Source organism: Rhipicephalus microplus, chromosome 2 (genome assembly GCF_043290135.1).
Source record: "Rhipicephalus microplus isolate Deutch F79 chromosome 2, USDA_Rmic, whole genome shotgun sequence".
In the NCBI taxonomy this organism is placed as follows: Eukaryota; Metazoa; Arthropoda; class Arachnida; order Ixodida; family Ixodidae; genus Rhipicephalus; species Rhipicephalus microplus.
In genome coordinates this window covers 24808619-24826023 of record NC_134701.1, presented here as the reverse complement: position 1 = coordinate 24826023, position 17405 = coordinate 24808619, and the positions used below count along the sequence as shown (strand labels likewise).

Below are 17405 nucleotides of genomic sequence, written 5' to 3'. Positions count from 1 at the left end.
TTTCTGTGGGTTCAGTCAGAAATGTGTTCTTCTGCCCCATTGGAGACTTTGTCCAAACCAAAGTGAACCTTTCGCTAACACATTACCAGGTTACAAGACAAAGCCAAGCTAGACACCATCGACATATGTGCAGTAAAACATACTCCGGGAGATAGACAGGCGCCACGAATTCATTTTGATAATAAAAAGAGCAACTTAGTACACCACTCTGTGGCCCCCGTCTCCTGGACAAATGTTAAGGATAAAACAGTGCCCATTTGGACATGAAATGTCCGATGGTACAAGTAACTTTTGATTATAGTAAACATTCTACCACCCACACCAAAGTGGGAAAGGTCTCTTAATATTCCAATGTGCCATGTAGTGTCGTAAGTCTTTTCGATATTGAGTAACACAGAAAGTACTGTTTGTGGACAAAAGCATCTCGGATCTATGCCTCAATAAGTACGAGGTGGTCGATGACGGATCTACTCTCTCAAAACCAGCACTGGAATTTGTCAAGCAGATTGTTTGTTTCAAGAAAATGTACAAGTCGGCAGTTTATCATATCTTCAAAAAGTTTGATATGTGGAGTTTAACGCCCCAAAACCACCATATGATTATGAGAGACGCCGTAGTGGAGGGCTCCGAAAATTTCGACCACCTGGGGTTCTTTAACGTGCACCCAAATCTGAGCACACGAGCCTACAACATTTCCACCTCCATCGGAAATGCAGCCGCCGCAGCCGGGATATCAACCCGCGACGCACACATATATAGGCACTGTCTGCACCACCCCCAATGTCGTCGCCGGCGTCATCAGTGTCCACAAGCAACGCTGGAAACATCGAGGAATATCGAATCCCCGTGATTCACGGCATGGTGAATCATTTTCGGTTTGATCCTCTACTAAATGGTGATTCTGAAATCGAATCTGGGCTGAGCAACAACGAGGCAGCTGAACAACGTGCACCCAAATCTGAGCACACGGGCCTACAACATTTCCGCCTCCATCGGAAATGCAGCCGCAGCAGCCGGGATATGAACCCGCGACCTGCGGGTCAGCAGCCGTGTACCTTAGCCACTAGACCACCGCGACAAGGTATCATCAAAAAAAAAAGTTTCCATAGGCATCTTACAAGTGCATTCGTCCGGCAACTCGAAACAGAGGAAGGGTGCTAGCTCCATTTCAAAATGGAATTAACGGTATAGCCTCTTTCCAAGAAGCAGGGATTGTGCCAGAAAACCAGACAGCATTGTTAAGAAAAAGTAGGGCTTTTTGCGTTTCGAGGGGCAACATGTTATGACATTTCATACACCACAGAGTCGAAAGTTGTGGTGGAATTACTTAAGCAGTTTAAATCCAAAAAACCGGTAGGAAGACAACGATGAAGGACTGCAATAAAAAATCCATAAACATGGGTTGCATCGAGCAGACATTTTGACAAGTGGATTTGTCTTCCTCAAGGCTAGAACAGAACCGATTTCTTTAGACTAGCGTCTTTACACTTTGTACCCTCTCCTCCATCTTAACAAAGGAGAGAGAGGAGCAATATTGAATTTGCGTGTGTGTGAGAGCAAGGGGGGTGGATTGCTGTGACAAATTATATGAGTGAAGAATAAACAGGTATTCCGTGAATAAAAAAAAAATAAGGAAGCTGTGGGCAGGTGAGAACGTACACATGCCGCTGCTCGACACTGTCAGATTGCAAAGCTGACACCTTAATTTAATATTTGACTTGCAAATGTTCTCTTCGTAGCTGTAATCATGAAGGGTAGTGGCCAAGTACTACACAAGAGTGGCCAATCCTGCACTGGTGAGGGAGTGCATTACTGGCAGGTGGTCACCATTGTGAAGCCGCACCGCCGACATTTTTTTTTAACGATTCCTTCATCACTGGGAAACAGTTTTGAACTCCAATCAAAAAGTACACAAAAATATGTAAACCCGACACTTCAGAACGGACTTCATTCCTTACTGAGGGGGGACTGTGGCTACATTGCAGCGACGTCTTCAAGGCACTTGCAAGGCAGTTAATAATCCCCCCCTTTTCAGTTTTTCCCGGAGCGTAGTCCGTGTGCATACACGGGGGGAAGGGTTCCAAGAGAACGGTTCAATATTGGTTAAAATTGCTACCCAACCAGACAGACTTCTGTCGAATGTTTACATTCAATTACTTCATCATACGTTTTAAAGGAGCAGTGACAGGAACTTCAAGCATGTCACGTTTTTTGCATAAACCCATAGTTATAGATCCATAGTAACGATTCGATACTAATAATTTAAAGCGGTACAAATTAATATACAGTAGACTCACGATAATTCCAACTCTGATAAATAATACTTTCAATTATTTTAAAACAAAATTAATTTTTTTGGTTGGCCCTCTATTCTTTCAGTATATCTAAAAGCCCCTTATTGGAATTCCATCATTCGGTTATTTCATACTTTTTGCATTGCCATATCAGAAAATACCTGCTGCTTTCCCACTATTACTTAAATATTTGCGTGCTTATCAAATCCTAACAGTCTAAAAATGAAAAATAAGCACCTCAGGCTTTCAAGGAAGAAGGCTTAATGTTTGAAACAAAGAACACGCATGCTAAATCGTGATGCTTCTCAACTGGTATAGAGAGCTTAGTGCTGAAGGCACATACCTATAGCAAAGAAGCAGTTGCCAATTCCCGATTTGCTTAAAAGGTCTGATCAGCAGTAAATAGCCAACAAACTTGCCGACCTTGCACTTCTGCTTTCTGTTCATTGCGTGCAGTTAGGGTACAAAAGTAATTGAAAAATTTTCAAATGTAATGAAATCAATGTCTATAATGTTTGAATTTGAGTTCGAGTTTGTTCAACCACGTGACAAGTACACAAAAATACACTGTGTACGTGGTTTGGTGCGAAGGGAAAAAAAGCTGCATTTCACAGCTTGACTGGCCCCTTCACCCAGAAAAATATCTAAACTACAAATTTACAAAAAATTACAAAAATTACAGGCAGCAGAAAGCGACAATACAAAAAGAAACACTCATGTGGCCCATGACAGCAAATAATAGAATCATAACTCTAAAATACATAGAAAAATATTCATAACAAAGCAATGCATGAAAAATAAAAACTGAATAACCATTACAGATATCACCCAACATTCATTTACATCACAATCAGCACATCCGATTTAACATTTCAGTTTTAGACAATATACGCAGATTATCAGTTATTAGTTTCCATTTGTTCATTACACTTGGAAGGCGGTAACGTAGTGTTTCAAATCCATAGTTTGTGCGAGGACACGGTACGTGCCAAGTCTCCGTACACCGAGTAACGCGACTGGCAGGATTTGGTTGCAAGGTGGCCAAGGTGCGTTAAAGGATACTTCTTCCGCGTATTCCTGATTTAAAAGCTGACAGAAGCTGGCATTCAAATTAACAGGTAATTTTTAAAATTCTATATTTTGTAAATATTGAAGCAGTGTGTGCGTTATAGAATACACTTTCAATGCACCGCAAGGCATTCTTTTGTAACACGACCAGGTTCTTTAGAGATGCTTTAGAGCCTGTAGACCAGACCAGATGACAATAGTGTAAATGTGAAGAAAAAAGAGCATTGTACACTAATATTTTTTGTTTCACAGGTAGTATGTTCTGACATCGACGCAACACACCTAGAACTTTACAAAGTTTGTGACTAATGTGTTCTGCATGGTAATTCCATGCCATGTGTTCGTGAAAACGGACATCGAGAGTTTTAACTGTTTGACAAAGTTTAATTTTAATGTTATAAGGTATTAGTTTGTGAGACGTTTCAAATGACTTGGCTTTCGCACGGAACAGTACAGCCTTGCTTTTAGAGCAATTAATCCATAGAGAATTTGCCACAGTCCAGGCATATATTTTATTTAGTATTTCATTAGCAGAAACAATGAGGTCATCAGCCGTTTCTCCAGAAAAAAATATACTAGTATCGTCCGCATAGATTACATATCCTACAGAGCTGTCAATACGTACATTATCATTGACAAAAATATTAAATAATAGGGGTCCCGAAATGCTACCTTGAGGTACGCCATTCTTAACGTTCATGGATTATGATAGCTCTCGATTGATTGATACACATTGTTTCCTATTAAATAAGTAGCTTCTTATTAAAGCTAAAACGGTACCGCAAACTCCATAAAAGTGAAATTTTTCTAGTAAAATATCATGATTTATTTTATCGAAAGCTTTCGAGAAATCTAGAAATATTTCTAGGGTAAGTTTTTCGCTTCTATATTTCTTAAAATCAATTCCTTTTGGTATAGTAAGGCACTTTCGGTTGAGAGGCCTGACTGAAAACCGTACTTTGACGGCGTAATAATGTTGTGTTTATTAATGAAATTTGATAACCGAATGAAAATAAGTTTTTCATGCCCCTCAGAGAAAACTGGTAAAATCGAAATTGGTCTGTAGTTTACTAAATTGCTTTTGTCCCCACCCTTATATATAACCGTTACTTTAGCGTTTTTCATTCTCTGAGGAAACAGCCCAGTGATGAACATGAGATTATAAATATGTACTAAGCAGGCGCATATGAGATCTAAAATGTATATTAAAGGTTATAATTTTAAGCCATCTATGTCCTCGCTTTTACTCAATTTGAAATGCTGAAAAACGCTGATGACCTCTTGCGCGTCTGTAGGATTAGCAAACACAGAATTATTTAAAGCAGTAGGCAAATAACCTGATGAATCACAATTATGACTACTGTCAACTAGTGAAATAAAGTACTCGTTAAATTTGTTTGCTAGTACTGCGGCCTTTTATAATTTATTTTCGATCACCAGGTCACTAATATCATTAGGCACTTGTTTGGTAGATATAATAGCATTAAGTTTGTTCCATAATTGCTTAAAATCAGTTACACCGTCAAACATCTTGAAGTGATAATCGCGTTTAGCTTGTTTTTGTAGTTTAGTGAGTTTATTTCTGTATAATTTAAAATCTTTAAATTTATCCGGGTCTCGCTTTATCAGAAACTCTTGATACAACCTATTTTTTTCTTTTATCATATTGAGTATTGCGGAAGAAATCCAAGGTTTGCGCGCCCGTTTTGGTCTTTTTAAAGTTTTATATGTAAAATGTTTTTTATACACAGAACATAGAGTATCAATAAAACAATCATAAGCAAGATCAACAGAAGAACTAGATAGAACGTTGTTCCAATTGAGAGTTCGAATTTCCTCTCTAAAAGAAGATAGCGTTCGCGGATTAATTTGTTGAAACTGAACGGCAGGAAGGATTTGACTCCTTACACTGGTGATATTTTCTATGACTAGATATATGGGCAAATGATCACTTATCGAGGCACGCAGGACGCCTGCCTGTAATGTACTGTTTGTACTACTCGTAATAAACAAGTCTAATAGAGTAGAAGTGGTATCAGTAATACGTGTTGGAATGGTAATTACGTTTGTTAAGAAAAAAGAAGCAAGAAGGTCTGAAAGTCTCATCTGTTTATGTGTGTCGCTCAACATATCTATGTTAACATCACCTCCCAGCACTAGTTTGTAATTAAATTGGTTTACAACAGAAAATAGGTTTTCTAAATATTCAATAAATGAATCTAAATTGCCACTTGGTGGCCTGTACATTGCAACAAAAATGTAGTTGTGATACTGTAAAGTTAACGCCTCAAGGTCATCGGTGCACAGAGACAGATCTTCACAATACTCATACGTTATTTCAGCTTTGACACACAAGCATACACCACCACCAATTCTCAATTTTCTATTTTGGTACACAACATTATATCCGTCAATACAAAACACGTCTGTTTCACTACGGTACCAAGTTTCAGTCATCATCATAACGGAAAAGAAAAAATTGAACTCATCAAGAAACAAAAGAAAGTTTTCTTGTTTCGTATGAGCTGACTGCATATTAATGTGAAGGAATGTCATGGGCTGCCTATGACGGCCACTTACATACGAGTTCAATTCAGAAATGCTGGAATACATTGCCATTGTTCACAGCAGAAATATAAGTCTACTATCAAGCTAGACTACTTTAGCCAGATCTGCCTCAGAAGTTACATTTAAAACAGATGTCCTGTCTGCTTTCCGCATAAAGATCCTGCCCTGTGATACCCATACATATTTCCATTCTCTTTCACGCCTTGCTTGCCGCGCCTTACTGAGCAGAACCTTCATTTCCATGCACAGGTGTTCATTTATATATACAGGGCTAATGTTGTCAAAACCAAGACGAGTGCCATCTAGTTTAATCTTTTTTGCTGCGGACAACATCTTGTCTCACGTCGTTCTGGTGAGGAATCTGACGACCACATTCGATTTCTTTTTATCTTTCAATAGTACACGGTGCGCGACGTCAATGTCGTTATCTGTGACATCAGTTTCTAAGCACTTGGCGATGTTTGCGACAGTTTTCCCCAAGTTTTCTTTTTCGATTAGCGAAAGACCTTGGACTTCAATATTCATATTTCGGCTGTATTGCTTCAGCTCGACAATTTCCAGTCTAGCTTCTTTCAGGTCCCTTCGCAGTTCTTCGTTTTCCTTACGACACTGCGCACTCTCAGCCTTTACCACGTCAATCTCCTTGCGAAAAGCCTCCACGTCAGTCCTAAAGAGCTCAAAGCTCTCATCCATGAAAGCAATAGCATCTCGAACACTTCCAAGTTCAGTGACTATTTCAGTGTTCGAGGAAGCGACCTTAGCTATTTAACATTTAACTTCAGTCGAGAACACGTCAAGTCTTCCCACCAGATCACCTAGAAATTTCACGACCTCTTTCATGCTATTAGGCTGCCTCTCAGCAAGGGTCGCCGCAATATTGCCCATGTCGCCCGAATTTTTATCCCCCATGGTTTCAAGCACTTCAAGTAAAAATTGCACTAAAATGCTCTTGTGCACACAAAGCAAGAGGCAAAGTTTGAAGATTAGAAAGAAAAACACTGTTGTGACTACAATGCCCAATAAAACTTCAGCAGCAGCAGCAGCAGCAGCAGCAGCGACGAAACTAGGTGCATATAATGTTCAATATGAAAGTTAACCAACCTGCAAAGAGTGCAGACAGTAGGTTAGCGTGCGTCCTTTCGTCGTCGCCGCTGCTGCCTAAGTGAAGCCAGTTGCAAAGAGACAACGCCCCCAGCACAAACTTGATAACAGCTTGAAACTGCAGCAGGCTGAGGTAGATGGTGGTTTCGATAGCGCTGTCCAGGTCACTTTTTTTGACGATATGCCGGTATCTGCAAAAAGTGCAGACAGTAGGTTAGCGTGCGTCCTTTCACCGTCGCCGCTGTTGCCTGAGTGTGTGGGGCCATCTCACCCAGAGTCATCTATGTGAGAACTTCTGATGATTCAAACTTCTTGATAATTCCAACAAAATTCAAAGGTCCCTTCGACTTTGAATTAACAATAGTAGACTAATACAAGACCAATATCGAAACATTCAAAATGGCTGCAAGGCCTGCCAATATTCAGCGCAGCCAGTGCTGCCAAGTGATCACCTCCCGCGGTCCCACCCCATCTAATCATGTGGCCACATGAAATGGTGACACGATTTTCAGTTGACATTTCGTCTGCTCAGCGTGCACATATATAGGCCCTGTCTGCGCTACCCAAATGTCGTCGCCGGCGTCATCAGTGTCCACAAGCAACGCTGGAAACATCGAGGGCTATCCAATCCCAGTAATTCACGGCATGGTGAATCATTTTCGGTTCGATCCTCTACTAAATTGTGATTCTGAAATCGAAGCCGGGCTGAGCAACAACGAGGCAGCAGGAGACACACGGCTAAGCCACGCTGGCTGGTAAGACATACGAACGCTCCATGCGTGCTACTTGTTCACAGGAACCGTAGCTTTAAATCATCACAGTCACAATCACGATCGCACGACAAATCAACCGAAGTGACACAAAGAAGACGCTGGACTCACACAAATGTGCTGCATAAAGCAAGCGAAACAAAGCAAGAGCAGCCGTTGCCAGGCATCGCCACCAGATGTAGGCACCGCGATGAAAACACTAGAAATGTCGACATCAGCTCTGCTCCCTCATTGCCACTCGGTTCTTGAGGCGTGGCCTAGGAGTTTGATGACACACGTCAAAATACTGTCCATGTCTCATGGCCGGTAACGCAGTGATGAGGTTTGGACGCTCTTTGCGCTTGAAGTAGAATAACTTCTATGTAATGACCGCAATTCATACTTCACTAAAACAACTTGTGCGTGCGTACCAATCAATCAAATGAACGCCACATCTCGAATCCGAATTTGGTGTCACTGCTCCTATAAGTGAATATATAAGTGGGATTGATCTGGTATCATCATTCTAACCAAATTTTGTCATTGCATGCTAGGCTGCTGTGCTGTCTTCAAGTAGGGGGTTCTGGTGATAGAACTTTGATGTCACTGCAGCAGACCTATGAGGGGCACGCACTTCTGTCAAGTTTGCCAGCCAAGTGCATTTTCTCAAGAACACATGCACATCAGTTTACAGAACAGTCTGTCAAAAATTACTAGACTGCCAAGTCAGACAAACTCAAATTGATTCTGAAAGCTGAGTGGCTGGACTAACAACTAGAAAGTGCTGGATGCATCAGAAACAAACTCAACATGCCAAAATTGGCAATCCAAAGCGTCAATCACCGGTGCTTGATTTGAGTAGGCGTGGTAACGAAAGAGTTAAAGCAGACACCACCTGCACTCCAGCGTTTTCGGAGTCCGGGACCTGCCATACATGAAAAGACATCCATGCTTCCTCGGTCATGAAACCCGCCTACCTGCCACTGCACCAAGCAGTTTGGGGATGCCGTCTATACCGTTTCTTCACATCTCAACCTCTTGGCACTGTGAACGCCATCCGGGAAGGCTTTTAGGCCTTCTCGCAGCTCAACTTTCCTTCCGCGGTGCTGCGATATCACATCGTGCCAAGACACCACACGGACTCCTCTTGCCCGGGAATGTGGTTTACGCTCCCAATGGCATAGATCCCGTGACCGAAACTCCCTCACCCATCAGCCTCCAACGGACGTCGTCCACGCGTCCTTTGCTGTAGATTCTGTCACCATGATTACGAGAGCTGTCAGCACACAGCGCAGATACATGCTCTGGCTAACCATGCGACTCATACAAGAGCACCGTGAAGGAACTCTTGCATACCCTTGCCCCTCATGTAAAACCCCTTCCTTTAGGGGCCTTTGAGGTATCATAAATAAATAAATAAACTCTCCCAAAATTTCCACAATATTCAGGCTGCTGTGCTATCTGCTCTGGCCGGCTGCCTTGCCATATTAGTCATGCTTTATTATTATTGCCATATTAGTAATGCTTGAGTCATGCTTTATTAAAAAATAAAAAATGGCTGGTGGCCATCGACCACCTGCGTGGTGCTGCAGAGGCATGGCCAAAGTATGAAGGTGTCAGGGAACGTTATTAGACAGAATGGATTGGCAGGCTCATGGCTATTTTCGGCCGGATAAGCGCACAAAGCCTGCATGTTGAGCCAGAGAAATAACGAAGGGGGAGCTCGAGAGTGGAACCTCCTCCAGGCTGCAACTGCACTCTGCAGCTCAGCGACAGACTGCTTGACCGTCTACCATTTACCATACACCGGAAGCGACTTGTGCTTTTCGGCATCACAGAGTGAGGACCTCCCAACCAGTTTCAGTGACCGGTTCTGAGTTACGCCAACAGATGGTTGATATCAAGTCATGCACCACCAAACGTCGCCGCTTTTAAGACTACCGGTTCGCATCATCAGCATCTGCGCACTTATGGCTCTCTTGCAAACTAAAGGTTCGCGCACAGCGCTGAATGAATGGCATGCCTCCAGCCAATTTCGAACTATGGCCTGAGACAACCCTATGTGGCCTCAGTGGTTGTGCATTACTGTAGGTGCACTTGACATGTATGTTCAAACCAAAGCCAGAAGCAAGTTCCTAGCCATCGTTCCCATTTTCGATGACCTGCCCGCTGATATGATCCTAGGGGCTGACTACCTGCTCTCTGGAGGAGTTCGCCTCACCATGGATTTCACTGGAGTCGCCATCAGCCGCATGACTGCTAGTAACCCATCGGCCAAAATGTACCAAGTCGACAGACCGCAGCTGCAACTGCCTCCGGATACCAAAAGCACCTTCTGTGAACAATGAGTAAGCTGGCTTCACTGCAGCCAACTCGGCCGCCAGACACAGTACGGCGAGCTTCACAGCAGTCACTGGTCGAGAGTGCAAATATTTCACTGAAAAAACCACCACGAAGGCTATCAATGTGTCCCAAACGGACATAGCCAACATTGGCCCTTCCGAGAAACTTGCACCCTAGATCAAAGGAATCATCATTGGCTATTCCGGCAGTCCCACGTGCAAGAATGAAAATGTCAAGTAGTCTATTTTGATGCCCATTAATACCACCTGAGCACTGCGCTGAGCACAAGAAGTGGCTCTCCCCATTGTGAAATCCGCCGCTGACCGGTCAGACAGTGAACATCTCACCAAAAGCAGCAAAATGCAGTCGGAAAACTGCAATAACTTCGGCATAGAGCGCAGCTACGCTAGCATTCACGTGTTTGGACATAATACGAAGCCACTAGATACCCGCGAAGCCTAAACTAAGGACTGCGGTGACAGCAACACAGACACTACTACATCGAGTGAGAACCGTGCTCTGCAGCTTGTCTGTGCTAGTTCATATTCTTCCCTCTGCAGCTATTGGCCTGCCCAGCATGCAGACATGAATGAAGACCAGCACCGCAAACTGTAGCAACTGAATAGGCTGCTAAGTGTGCTGTCGCCGCAACAACACAGACAAGGTCAACCACCAGGGTATTAAACAGCCAAGCAAGGTGGGTCGTCGCATCCACCGGAGACACTCTCAGGCACAGCCAATACCGCCCACCACAAAGTGTTGCAGGTCCCACTTAAAGGGGACCTGCAACACTTTTTGAGCATGGGTCAGAAAACGCTGCGGATCAGTAGTAGAGGCTCCGGACAACACGCCACATATTTTAGCGCAGCACGCGGCCTCGAATTCACAATAAATTATGAAAGTCAGCTGAAAATTGCTTTCTCTTATCCCAACAAATGACGGAGGACGCTCAAAAATCTCTCATATTTAGCGCATATATCAGCCATTGGCCGATTTGAACATAACGCTCTTGGTCGTTGGACAAGTCGGCATGGACATGTCGTCGAACAAGGCTGCGACTTGCCCACGCTTGCACGCGCGATCTCACTGAAAGAGCCCTGCATTCAAAGGTCATGAGACGTGCGTTACTTCTTTTTTTGCCCCTGCTATCCCTCCCTGCTTAGCTTCCAGCACTTTCGTCGGGGCAAGAGAAGAGAGAATGCAACGGCAGCATGCGACAAATCTGCAACTTTACTCGCACTGGACGGGTTCTCAAATTTTTGCGGCGTTGAATTTGTGAGGCAATAAGCTCTTCCTGTGAATTCATTCTACGGTTACTTCATAAAGTTTCATACAATAATACCTAGAGGGGAATCTGGCGGTAGTGTCTATGCAGGCTCCTTTAGCGGCGCTTGCACCCCCATGGGAATTGGATCTGGAGCTACAGGCTTTGGATCTGCTTCGGATGGATTACATTCTTGAGATTAGCAACACTTTTTTTCCGAGTGCAAAACAAAGTGATATGAACTTACATTTCATTATTACTTACTCCATTTATTTGTGCGCGAATTTTATTGCAAAAGGTTTTCGTTATGAGGCAACAAAAGTGAAACCTGAGCAAATTTAACCACCAAGGTATGCACTGCTCTGCCATTGCGTTCCAGATTTGGCATCAAGATTTAATGAAGTATTTTTTAGAACGCTTGAAAAAAAAAACATGCTTGTTTTTATCTCGAAAATACCTATTTATCTATTTATAGCATTATCTATTTATGGAAATAACAGTATATTATTAAGTGAGAAACACCTAACGTTTAGTCTTCTGCGACGCTAGGTGCGTCTGTCTAAGTGGTCTGCCTTTAATGCACCTCTGGTTCTGTTATGAAGCCGAGTCAGCGCAGCATGACGGTGCGTTTACCTAGCTTCCTCACCATTTTGCAGCCGACTAAAATGCGTTTAGGCAAAACGCGCTCGTGAAAAAAACATTAACTCCACGGAATATCCTGCACTGGCATAAGGCGCTACATTTATGTGCAGCTGTGAGTGGACAACGCCTTGTTTAAACTGTCAACTACGACTCCTAAACCTCGAACATCACAGCTAAAGTAGAGACCTAGTGATCTTCAGCCTCTTCGAACAACAATGGTACTGCTTCAGTGCTTTTTACCGCACCCCACTACCCGCACTGCGCGAAGAACGAAACTGAAACTGTAGAAAAAGTTTTGTAGACAGTTCACTAGCTAACCCTACCCTATCCGACTCCTGTACTTCCCATAATTCCCATGGGGGTACACGTTCGCAGCGCCAGATTCCTCTTAAGGTATTATTGTATGAAACTATGGGTTACTTGAAAAAGTGTTTCACGGCCCTTTAAGATTTTTAAGAAGCGTAAGAGCACACTGAATGCGAATACACAAAGAAAGGACCCACACACACACACATAGCGATGGAAGTTCTAAGCTTTAAGACGGAAGTTCTGAATTGAGGGCCTGTGGGCCTGCAGTGACCAATGTGGCACAGCCAATGTCATCCGCCCGAGCACATTAGCGGCACTCTGGCACAGGCGCTTGCTCGGCCAGCAAAGATGAGAAAGACAAAGACAAGGAACAGCAGGCCTACTGAACAGGCATTGTTTCTTGACTCACAGTGGCATCAGTCAAATGTGCTTTGATGACATTAAATTTGATGAGGCGGCACATCTTCAGGACACTCTATTTTGCTCCAGTGGGCAAAACCTAATCTTCTGAAGGCAATTCGGCACTTTGTTTTGCAACGCAGTCACACTTCTTCACTTGACCAAGGTGATCCCTCAAGTTTCTTCAGAAAAAGAAAAAGTCAGCACTTCGTTTTTTGCCCATAAACTATTCAATTTTATTAAATAGAATGCAGTGTGACCAGATTCTTATGTCAACTGATTGAGAAGATTTTTATGCGGGATTAGGGACACAATACAAACTTGTCATGCTCCATTTGTTTGTGTAAATCAGACACAGGGAGGAAAACAGAGAACAAGAGAAAATGGCAAGGGTGCACTTTCTAGAGTTACTCCATATGCTACTTTCAAATAAAACACTTGCATGATATCTAACGGTAGCATTGCGCCATCTCACAAACGACGAGAACTAGACCGACAATTTAACCACCAACCACAATATTGGCAGACTGGCCCCAAACATGACAAGAATAGAACGCACGGATGTTCTGCTAGTACTTGATTTCCATACAAAGTGGTTGGTTCCTATCAAGCCATCATGGCAGTTTTTTGTTAATGTAGCATATTCAGCTGGTTTGACAGGTCCACAACAACTGTTTCTGATAACGGTGCACAGGTCACTAGTCGTGAAGTTGCAACATTCATCAAGCAAAACAACATGCCCTACCACTCAATACAACTGGACTGGGGCATGCAAACAAATGCAGCCATTCACAAAAAGGTAAATTAACAGTACAGATTAGTATGGCTTCTCCTCAGTTCCAGAAGGATGCCCGTAAAAGCGCAGTCAATCACCCCCTCTCCCCCCCCATCAGAGATGCTTCTAGAACACCCATTTTCTTATGCCTATTGAAAGAGCTCTGCTTCAAAGTCACAGGGTGCACAACTATAGACGGCATCAACATCTGGGAATAATGAAAACTAGAGTCCCACAGCCCGTCAACTAGGTATGCCTTCAGAAGCCCATCTCGGCAAACGGGCTACCAGTCAAATCAAAAGAATCCGTATCACAGCTTGCGAACACCACCTGTTTCCCACCCTTTAGTTTCAGGACATCGCACTCCTTTCCAGGTCTTCCGTAATCCTAAGTGCCAGGTAAACAGATTCAACACGAAAACCAGTTGATCATTTTCCTTTCCAGGAGGAACAAGTGTAGTACCACCAGCCTGGGCAACATAATACACAAAGTGTAAACTGCAAACTTTTCGCACACTACAAGGAAACAAAATCGATGAAAAAATAACAATATGAGACAACACAAGAACAAACTTACTGTTTATTTTTATAGAATCATGACAAAACGTGTTCACACCAAAAAGGGGGTGAAAAAAAAAAAACAATCACTCACATGCCCAACAACTACATCAGCACAGGTAAAAAGTAAAGAGATGGCGTAGACGACAAAATGATGAAGCAGGAGGAAAAGCACACGAAAGACGCACGTGACACGAGCCATTATGCAAGATGACAGTACGATGAGCTGGCACTGCATACGCGGCTAACGGAGAAGAAAGTTGCATCAGCAGCTACCCTCTGTAGACAATGCTGTAGGCGTTTGGTCCTGAAAGGCGCGACACTGGCAGTCAGTGGCATAGCAGTTCGCATCAACGACACTCACGCGAGACTCCTCGGAGGTGCGACAGCATCTTTCGGCGAGGTTTTCTTTGGTGTTGCAGAAGTCAGCTGCCAGACTGCCACCAAATCTGGTGGCCATATTTGCTTGTGCAGTTACAGCTTTCCTGTAATGTTTTCCTATCTCTTTCTACTTCAAGCGCACGCTGCGAGCGCGTGTCACTAGGGCGCCAATAACTTATGTGCTGCTTCGCGGTGCTCTGAAAGGCGCGACACTGGCAGTCAGTGGCATAGCAGTTCGCATCAACGACACTCACGCGAGACTCCTCGGAGGTGCGACAGCATCTTTCGGCGAGGTTTTGTTTGGTGTTGCAGAAGTCAGCTGCCAGACTGCCACCAAATCTGGTGGCCATATTTGCTTGTGCAGTTACAGCTTTCCTGTAATGTTTTCCTATCTCTTTCTACTTCAAGCGCACGCTGCGTGCGCGTGTCACTAGGGCGCCAATAACTTATGTGCTGCTTCGCGGTGCTCAGCATTTTGCCAGCATCCGTGCTGAACCCATGTCACAAAGGCGCCAGTAATTTGCATGCTGCTTCGGGGGTCTCAGTATTTTACCATGGCGTCCTTGATAAGCCCGAGTCGCCTGCGTCACTGGGGAGCCAGAACAGCACGCACAGCTATAGATGTATTCTATACTTCGGCGACAATGATGTATCGCAACACTGTGTGCGGACTTTTACGATGCCGTTCAGTTTGCCCTGTAAATCCGTCATTGCTTGCGAGTTTCCTACATTTAAAACACCATCGAGTCTGAATGCGTTTTTCTTCAGAGACATGACAGAGTCAGGTCCTGTAATTATAGAAAAGAAAGTATAGCAAAAAAAGAGAGGTTTCAGACTTCTGCAACACACAGGGTGTGCTAAGTAAAAGGGCAGATGTCAACAGACCGCACAGGCACAAGGAAATTACACAGAAACCATACAGGAAAGCTGGAATTGAAGAGGCAAATACCCGCGAGTCTGGCAACAGACATATGTGACAACAAACAGAACCTTGCCCTTGTTCCAACAGAGTCAGAAAAACTACCTTTTCCAAATGAACATGAAGTACATGCACATGCTAGCCTTATGTGGCTAGCGTACGATGTAGGGAGCAATCCACACTAGGTGCACTTCTGCTAGTGGCCACCGGGCAGCGACTCCGCTCGATCTGACGACAAGTCGGCAGAGGAGCAGGTCAGATGGTGCAGCAGCAGCACACAAGAGATAAGTTTTCCTTTTATTTGTTTTGTTTCTGCTCGTCTTGGTTGTGAGGGGTTGAAATAACTGTTAAAAGCACCAATAATTTTTGTTTTTGTTTTTTCTAATCAATCTTAGGTAACTTGTGTTGCGGGTACTGTGGGTGTGGGCAACGGGCAACGTTGCAGTGATGTTGGCCCTGTGGTTAACGGGGTAGCCGGCAGTTATGAACAAGTTCGGTGCGCCCATTAAGTTGTTAATCTAAGACCAAAACACGAAATAGACCTCGTAAGAAGCTACTAGCGAAGTTGAACATGTGTGTGTATGGTGTAGGCGACAGCTTCAAACAGCTGTTGAGGTAGGAGAGTTAATGTAGGTGGCTGGATAGCGGAATTAGGGTTGAACTTAGGGCTGTCGGGCGCTCGGTCGGATGGTGTAAAAAGGCAAGGGAAACTACAGGCAAGAGTGAGCTAGTGCAATGCGAAGAATGCAAGCGCTGGAGCAACTTAGACGAGACAGCATTCACGAGTTTGGCCGACGCGGAGAAGGCGAGCTTTGTGTGCAGGCTGTGCGAGGCACTGAAGGCGGCCGTGCAGCACATGGAGGCTAGCATCAAGAGGCTTCAGGGGGAAACAGGAGCAGAGGATCGAGCTCCAGAAACAGCTCGGAACATCGCGTGAGCGGGACGATGCTACCGCCAGCCTATTAGAGCAAATGAAGGGCGACCTTACAAAAGAACGGGAAGGGCGGGCCAACCTCGAGCAGCAGGTAAAGGAGCTGTGAAGAAGAGAACGCATCAATGGCAAGCAACATCGCCACCGCTTGGGTACTGGGTTTTTTGCTTATCTCGCTCGCCTCGTGCTGATCGTCGGAGACCGTTGCTCTGTCCCGATCATGTCCTCATCATAGGGACACCGTCGCAGCACACGCCAATAAACCCCTTTTCAATTGGTGGAGGGTGCTGACGTTCCCCGTTGCCTGAACCTGGGCGCTGCCATTCGCCGTCGCCTAAACCTGTAGCTGCGCAACCGAATGCTACCTCCTATCATGGCCACCAACAATGCGCAACCTGGCTCTTCCACTCCATCCTCCAGCAACCCCGGCGTTCTTTGCTTGCGAGAGCCCAAGGTCTTTAGCGGAGCTGATGAGGCCGACATAGAAGACTGAATAAAACTTGTTGTTGGGCTAGTTGGTTATACATCATATACTTAGAAATTTTGGCGCAACCTCGACTCACGCAAACACTCACACAAGCACACACACTTACACCAGAGCAACACACAGCGCTGCGTGTCGTGTGTGTTGCTCTGGTGTAAGTGTGTGTGCTTGTGTGAGTGTTTGCGTGAGTCGATGAGCGCTGCGTGTCGTGTGTGTTGCTCTGGTGTAAGTGTGTGTGCTTGTGTGAGTGTTTGCGTGAGTCGATGAGCGCTGCGTGTCGTGTGTGTTGCTCTGGTGTAAGTGTGTGTGCTTGTGTGAGTGTTTGCGTGAGTCGAGGGAGCGCTGCGTGTCGTGTGTGTTGCTCTGGTGTAAGTGTGTGTGCTTGTGTGAGTGTTTGCGTGAGTCGAGGGAGCGCTGCGTGTCGTGTGTGTTGCTCTGGTGTAAGTGTGTGTGCTTGTGTGAGTGTTTGCGTGAGTCGAGAGAGCGCTGCGTGTCGTGTGTGTTGCTCTGGTGTAAGTGTGTGTGCTTGTGTGAGTGTTTGCGTGAGTCGAGAGAGCGCTGCGTGTCGTGTGTGTTGCTCTGGTGTAAGTGTGTGTGCTTGTGTGAGTGTTTGCGTGAGTC

The 17405-nt window shown here is 44.6% G+C and overlaps 1 protein-coding gene across 17 annotated transcripts in view; it reads right to left on the bottom strand.

The window, feature by feature from the left end:
• Positions 1-17405, bottom strand: part of LOC119169171 (RING finger protein 141) — a 158201-nt gene that overhangs the window by 119121 nt on the left and 21675 nt on the right. For 8 of the 17 annotated variants that reach the window (XM_075886324.1, XM_075886326.1, XM_075886323.1 and 5 more), the window contains exon 2: positions 7032-7222. The exons of 4 other annotated variants lie outside the window; for them this stretch is intronic. The gene's annotated coding sequence lies outside the window, so the exon portion shown is untranslated. Of the gene's footprint in view, positions 1-7031; positions 7223-11465; positions 11765-17405 lie in introns of those variants that run through there. 5 more of the 17 variants (XM_075886319.1, XM_075886316.1, XM_075886318.1 and 2 more) reach the window with 5 other exon arrangements.